We start from the raw sequence: 8,034 nt of genomic DNA on the forward strand, positions 1-8,034 counted from the left end.
TAGTCTAATGATAATACATTTACATGCCAGTTTTCTAAAGACAAAATCCTAACACAGTCTCTTGAACCCAAAACACTAAGGGCCTAATTTATGAAAGCCTTGCGCCACCGGTGCGTCACTTTTTGCCATGTTAAAAGTGACGCAACGGCGGCGCAAGACCTTCATAAATAAGTCCCTAAGAGCATTGTGACTACGAAATCCAACTACAGTCTCATGATTTAAATACTCTAATACAGTCTTCTGCCAGCAAATTGCTAACGTTCTCATAACCAGGAAAAATTCTAACAGACCCTTGAGTCCAGGACCCTAACACAGTGTATACCACCAGAACACTCATACAATATTAATTCAGATGAACAAGGAAAAGCAAGGCAGACAAATGGAAAAATAACACTTAGTATGAAGAAAGATTTAGAAACCAGACGATTTAAAATCTGCAGATGAAGCCTACTGATGGCACTTGAGTCCTGTGGCTGGTCTAAGTTCCCAGTGAAAGTGGCTTTTCTAGTTAGTTCTGCAATGTAAGTTATAACCCCTGGTGTCCGGTCCCAATACACGTACTGAGTTCAATGGTGAAGTCTGTGACACTGTACGGACTGCCGGTTCCAATGCAGTATCAGCAAATAGTGAAATTGCTCACAACTTTCGCATTGTGTCTACAACACACAAGCACCACGTGGCTCAGGAGCGAGTGCTCCACAAAGAAAGGCATGCTAGTCAGACTATCCCATACAGCATTCCTCCACAGAGCACCCAGATGAGGACCTGGAATTCCAGGGATCCAGTGTGAACAAGATCATTGTCTGGCAGGAGCCAGCACTTCAGATACAATTCCCCTTCTAGTTGTGCTCTAACTTTGGCATCCACAAGGCCTAGGCACCTGTAGAATTTCTTCAGAAAAATCATGGAGTAACTGGTTATAATTTCATATACCCTTTAACTCACGTCCCTTATTGAAAAATAGAAGCTTCTGTAATTCAGTAAATACCGATGATTAATCAGCACAAATAGCTAACCTTAAAAAAGTCGCTGGAGCTAAAGGGTTATTTAAAAGAATGTTAATGAAATTGGTTAAATCGCAGGATTGGAGAACAACCGGTGCAAGCTGCAAAATTGGGGACATGAGTGCTACCCATATCAGTCTCCAAAGACCAGGAATGTTGTGCACGATATTTAAAAGATGGAACTGTGAGGACTAGAAGGTGATTGCCACTCTGTCAGACCAACAGACAGGGGCAAAGAACAGGAGATATTAGTGGAGGATAACATAAGGAAAAGGAAGGAATAGAGGGCAACTGTATTTATAATGCACTTTGATAATGACTCCTAGGCTGAATACAAGAGAGGATCCTGGTGAGCCAGAGAAGAACCGCCATCACTTGGCTGTCTAGTCTTAGCCTCTGGTCTCTGAAGGAACGCCCAGCAGCCAATTGCTCCTAGACTTGTAGGGAAGCTAGAAATGACTCCTTTCACGGTTTAACAAAACCTCTAAGGAAATTAAAGCCACAGAAGTGTATTCTTTCACTGACTTTTCTACCAGGCACAGATTCTTACTTTCTACATCGGGCTCAAGGCAGATAAAATCTGGGCTCCAAAAGCTGGCAGGAAATGGCCAGTCAGTAATGGTATTGTACGTTTTTTTTGTATTTCAAAAATGACTAATATTTCATAGCTTGAGAAAGTGATCTTCAAGTATATTTCAACTGTTCCACAGAGCACTACAAGATCCTAGAACTTTAGAAATCAGTGGGAATAGACTTTATTCTGGAAGAAAATCTAATTGTGGCAAAAAAAAAGACAAAGCACAGACAATCTGTCACTAGATACAGACTTGCTGACAGGAGCGGGGAAACAAAGACTGACTGGGACATATAGAACCACAAATCCGAAGAAAACAGAGGGGCATATTACCAAGGCAGGCGGAATGAAGTTATCGCCGCTTTTGCGGCCGTTTTCTGCCGAAAAGCAGCGATAATTTCATCGCCCTATTAGCAAGCTGTCGCTAACATCAGTTAGCGACAGCTTTTAGGTGATAGCGAGCGGTTTGGGGCCTACTTTGCATGTCAGCGATATTTATCGCTAATGATATGCAAAGTGGGCATATCCAACCTGTTAGTGACTGAAAGCAGTCTCTAACATCGCCTATTATCAACGCAGGCGTAGCGATTAAAAAATGTGCGCTAAGCACGAATATCGCTGAAAACTAACGCCTGCTCAGACCACTTCTTAACCTGTACATCCAATGGGAGTTGGATATTCAGGTTAAGACCCTATTGGCGTTAATGCCTGAATATCGCTGGATTCCCAGCAATATTCACACATTTCGCCGCTATCGCCGGATATTTTATCGCATTGGAGATAAACGTTGCTAATAGCACGTTATCTCTGCGATAAAATCCGGCGATGCGCAGCGATAAAAAAAAATGTCGCTAAGCTTATTTAGCAATAAATATCGTTAGTTGTTGATAATATGCCCCAGAGTCTTTTACCATTGTGATTTGACAGAAGCACTTACTGAGATAAATGTTCTTCTCTACCACTAGTTTACATAGATATATAAGGGGCAAATGAAAGTATTTGGTAGTAAAGCATAAGAAACAAACTGTATCATCAAAGCAGATTCAGCTGAAACAGAAAACCGAGAAGCAAACTACACTCGTGCGTGTGTGCCACCAAGAGTGACAGATTGAATAAAACATGCACTTTGAAATGGGCTGAAATTGAAAGCATCACTACTGATTTCTACAATAACTCTTTTATCACAATAAAGTAGTCATGCCCCACAGATTTTGCAGTGGATTGCTACATTGTAACTTGGATCATGAGATGAACATAGTGTACAAATCATGGAATAAAAAAAAACTACATTTGTTTGGACTTGATGAGCAGACTAACTACTTAAGTGAGGGACTTAGGAGCCATGCGTCTGAAAGTGACGTGGCTTCTAATTATTTTCCACCCATAGTTTTTAATTTGGACTTTGAATGTTATTATGGTGTAATGCTTTGGGTGTTACTCTCGTCCTCATTTTATCACAACTTATTTCTGGTGTGATACTCAGACTCAGCCCAGTCATACCGAGACGTGACACAAACATACAATTAAATGAAGGTGGTTCAGGAATCCCAGGATTTAAAATGTGTCCAGTTGCTGAATGTAGCCATCAAGAATGTAGACAGTTATTCAAGCTCCATTAAATATGTTTACCTTATAAAGGCACAGCCCACATCCCATGTGACCTCACCAGAAATGAATGCTCCACAAACATACTCTCTCCCATTCAACCCAAAAAACTGCTTCTCAGAAAGAAATCAAGTATTCTCCTTTAAAAAAAATATCTGACAGTCCGAAAACATTCCTCTACGAAAAAAGAAACTAGAAATTGTGCAGCAAATAGGTTTGTCTGTGTATGGTGAAAGGTGTTCTCAGGCTTCAGCTGAGCCACATGTACAGTAAAGAGCGCAACAAGCGCAAAACCACTACATGCAACCGTTGCATCACTTTATGTTGTGAATAAGGTTTACTATAAATATGCAATCAATATAAATGTAAAACAGTTTTAAAATGCGTTTAAATTGCTGGATCTAATGTTTTGTTTGACTGCATTTTCTGATGGTGTATTTTTAGTATATTTTTGAAACACATGAAGCACAAATATTCTGCTGAGGGTATATGTAACTTACTCCTGCAGTACTCCAGACATACACCAATACCCTGTTAACTTGAGGAACAAGGCTACCTCCAACTCAACATGTAGCAAAACTAGCCAATATAGACCACGGAGTAAGACAAAGTTATTTGATGTGGTTTGTCACTTTCAAAATTCGGATCAGCTCATCATGTAACAGAAATGCAATACATTACCCCTACTTGCACTAATGCACCACTAGGCACAACTATAAATATGCTCACCCTTTTGTCATCTCACTGAGAGCATAATATGAGCTTTAGTTCCACTAGAGGGAGCCAGCAGCATATGTACTGACAAGCAAATTGGCCTAGAGGCAGGGTGTTGGAAGGAGCATCTTTCCTTTTGTTCTCCTGGTTACTTTGCATGCATGGCGCCATTCAAACAGCCCCAAGCAGTGGGTGTAACATAATTCAAAGCAGTTGATCAATTTCAGTCCGTCTACTCTTTTAAAGGCTATAAAGTGTTCAGGCAGAAGGGTGGCACAATTCAGTAATTGAGTCTAGTGAGCTAACCTATGCCTAAAGCATACACTATCTGCACTAAGGTGGAGGATAGTACTGCGTATGGAGGCCCTGTGGGGATAGGAGAGTACAGACCCAGTCCACTAGAGTGCAACCCAACCCCTCAGCTGATCGCATGCCTTCTGCTTTCATCCATCTTTCCTCCCTCCTCCAATGTTGACCGAACAGTGCATCTGATAGAACATCATTTCACACTGGCCTATTGAGAGCTGAAGTGATTTCTCTTGCTTGGTGAGTGTCTCTAATGAGAATGCCATTAAAGGGAGAAACCACTACATCTAAGGTATGATATAAACAAGATATCCACTGAGCATTTATTTACATATAATTTAGTTAGTATAAGAGTAAGGCACCCCTCATGCCTACTTAAGACAGCTGCCCCTTGATACAGCCTTTTCATGGGTGCTTTGTACTAAGCTTTTCTCTTCACCAAATTGTGGATCAGTTTGCGGTCCGTTTCTGTGGCCGCAAAGACTCCAAATCAGAGTTTACAACCGTAAAAATTGGGTTTCAGATGTACAAATCCCATTTTAGGATTCCTAAAATGGGACGGCAGCTGGATACTGATTTGTATGTGTAACGGACTTGTTTAGGGCATCCTTTCCAAATACCCACTCAGTATCCAATGTATCAATGGCTTGCAGTTCGAATTTACGTTGCAAACTATTGACAAGTTACCTACTCCCAAGGTAGGGTTGTAACCCATTCGCAAAAGTGAAGTGGTCACGTTTGACTCGTTCCCCTTTGTTAATGTTTAAAAATGTTTCGTTGAGAATTAACAGTGGTCCCTTGGATTCTCCCTGAGACTCCTAAAAAACATAGTCCTGTTTCCTTTTAGGAAAACAAGTTGCATATAAAATCTTCATTATAAACAATTTGGAAAGAGCGTGTTTAGTGCTATGTATCAATGGTCTACAAACGCAAAGTTGGCAGGGTATGCCCAGATGTGGGTCCCTTACTCACTTTGCCACTGGATACAAGCTAGCCTGGCTGATGAGGGCTGTTAGCCTGAAACCGGTCCCAGGATGCGTGTTTCCGGTTCAGAGAATACCTGACTTGGCAGTTCGGGCTGGACTGTTCCCATGAGGCACAGGGTCAAGAGTGATTTGCATATAGCCTGGTCTGAACTGAGGTGGCAAAGTGAGCTAAAGAATGATGATGGATTTAACCCAGATCAGTGACTGGGGGGGGGGAATGTCTGAAAAGTTTCAGCGCTCCGTCCATCATCTCCTTGTGTTTGCTATGATAGGGGACAAGTCTATTGGTCATGTACCTGGGTCCACTATCATTAAGAGTTTTGTGAATCAAACAACACATTTTAAACTTGATTCGACTCCGAATAGGAAGCCAGTGTGGGCTTTTTAGTAATGGCCGGGAAGAAGTTCTGGGTGGTTGATTTAAAGCCAGTCAGGCTGCTGTATTCTGCACTACCTGAAGCCTATTTACTAGTGTCCCCTCATTCGTTGCACCCAGAAGTGCATTAAAATAGTCCAGTCTACTAACTACCAGGGCTTGGAGCAGGGTCTTGCATGCCGATAGGGGGAGAAGATAGAACACTCTCCGTAGGAGTTTTAGTAAACCAAAACAGCTACCTGGCACGGCTGCCACCTGCTCCTTCATAGCTAGAGAAGGGTCCAAATACACTCCTAAGTTTTTAGCCTTGTTGGTAGGCACAGTAGCGGGGCCTAATTCTGCCGGCCACCACTCTGGGGACCAGAGAAGTTGAGCTTTGCCAAAGAGGAGGACTTCGGTTTTGTTGGCCTTCAACTGGAGAATGTTCTTTGACATCCAGTTGGAGATTGCACGCATGCCCTCTGCAAACTTCTGCTTGGTAACATCCGCGTTGTTATCAAATGGAAACAGGAGCTGTGTGTAATCTCATATGAAAAAGGGACACAGCTATAATCTCTGATGATCTTTGCCAGGGGAGCCACGTATATATTAAATAACGTGGGACTAAGGCACGATCCCTGTGGCACCCCTTTGTTCAGAGGTTTAGCTCCAGAGTGAAAATTCCCCAGGTTCACAGTTTGGATGCATTGTTCCAGGAAGCTGAAAAACCACTGAAAGGCAGACCCCACTACGCCGATTTCCGTTAATCTTTGTAGCAGTCTACTCGACTCCACCTCCCCAGACGTTGCCTTCCTGACGGAGACCTGGATGAACCCCCTCCTCGGCACCCGACATCACCATAACCATCCCTGACGGCTACAAGATCACCCACAGGGACCGCTCCAAAGGAACAGGAGGAGGAATCGCCATCGTCCACAGGAACACTCTCAGAGTCTTGACCAGCACTGATGACACCCTCAGCACCGCCAAACACCTGCACTTCCAGATCCACACCGATCCCAACACCACCCTCAGAGGAACCCTCGTCTACAGAGCCCCGGACCCCGGCCACAGTTAATCGACTACATCGCCGACTTTGTCAGTATACACACCCTTGCCTCCACAGACTACATCCTCCTCGAGGACCTGAACCTTGATTGATAACCTCTCCAATCTCGGACTCAGACAGCTCATCACAACACCCACCCACTCTGCCAGCCATACGTTTGTCCCCATCTTTGCCAAAGCCCCCACGTCTCCTTCAGCCACACCACCGAACTCCACTGGACTGACTATCGCTGCATCTACTTCACCTTCCGGACACCCACCGCACCCAACAGACCTCTCGCCACTGCTGGAGCAAAGTCACCGAAGACTAGCTAACCACCACCCTCGTCCGGAGCCCACCCGCTGACCCCGCCGCCCGCAACCTCAGACAGTGGATCACCGACTGCGCCAATACCCTCGCCCCGATCAAGAAGCCCTCCAACAGACACCCCAACAAGAAAGCAAGCTGGTTCACCGAGGACCTCTAGGCCTCCAAGTAAACCTGCCGAAAACTAGAGAAGAAATGGCACCGTGATCAGACACCGGACAGTCACGCAGCCCACAAGAACGCCACCCGCAGACACCATCGCCTTATCAGGCCTGCCAAAAGGGTCTCCTTCAAAGACCGCCGAGACAACAAATCACACAACAGCAAAGAGCTCTTCAACATCGTGAACGAACTCTCCAACCCCAGCTCTAACACCAACGACATCCCACCTTTGCAAGACCTGTGCGACTCAATTGCCACCTTCTTCCATCGCAAGATCACGGACATCTACAACAGCTTCAACGCCATGACTGGCCCGACAGCCACCGAGACCTCTGACCCCAGGGCCACCATCTGCAACAATCCCCTGCTCACCTGGACCAACCTAAACGATGACAACACCATCAAAATCATGAACTGCGTCAGACCCTTGCCCTCACCACATCTTCAACAAAGCCAGTGCCACCATCACACCCCACCTCCTCAAAGCCATCAACATCTCCTTCGAGACAGTAACCTTCCCAGTAAGCTGGAAGCACGCCGAGATCAACGCCTTACTCAAAAAACCCAAGGCTGACCTTAATGACCTCAAGAACTTGCGATCCATCTCCCTGCTCTCGTTCCCGGCGAAGGTCATCGAGAAGACCATCAACAGAAAACTGACCCGCTACCTCGAGGAGAACAGAATCCTGGACCCGTCCCAGTCTGGGTTCCGCAGCAACCACAGCACTGAAACTGCCCTCATCACCGCCACCGATGACATCAGGGCTCTGCTGGACAACGGTGAAACCGCAGCCCTCATCCTCCTAGACCTGTCAGCCGCCGACAACACTGACTGCCACCGCACCCTATGCACACACCTCCACGACGCTGGGATCCGAGACAAGGCTCTCTGGCAGAACCCAGAGCGTCCTCCTCCCCCCTTTCCGCTCCAAAGCCACCGAGATCATCTGTCG

This window comes from Lissotriton helveticus, chromosome 5_1, assembly GCF_964261635.1.
Source record: "Lissotriton helveticus chromosome 5_1, aLisHel1.1, whole genome shotgun sequence".
In the NCBI taxonomy this organism is placed as follows: Eukaryota; Metazoa; Chordata; class Amphibia; order Caudata; family Salamandridae; genus Lissotriton; species Lissotriton helveticus.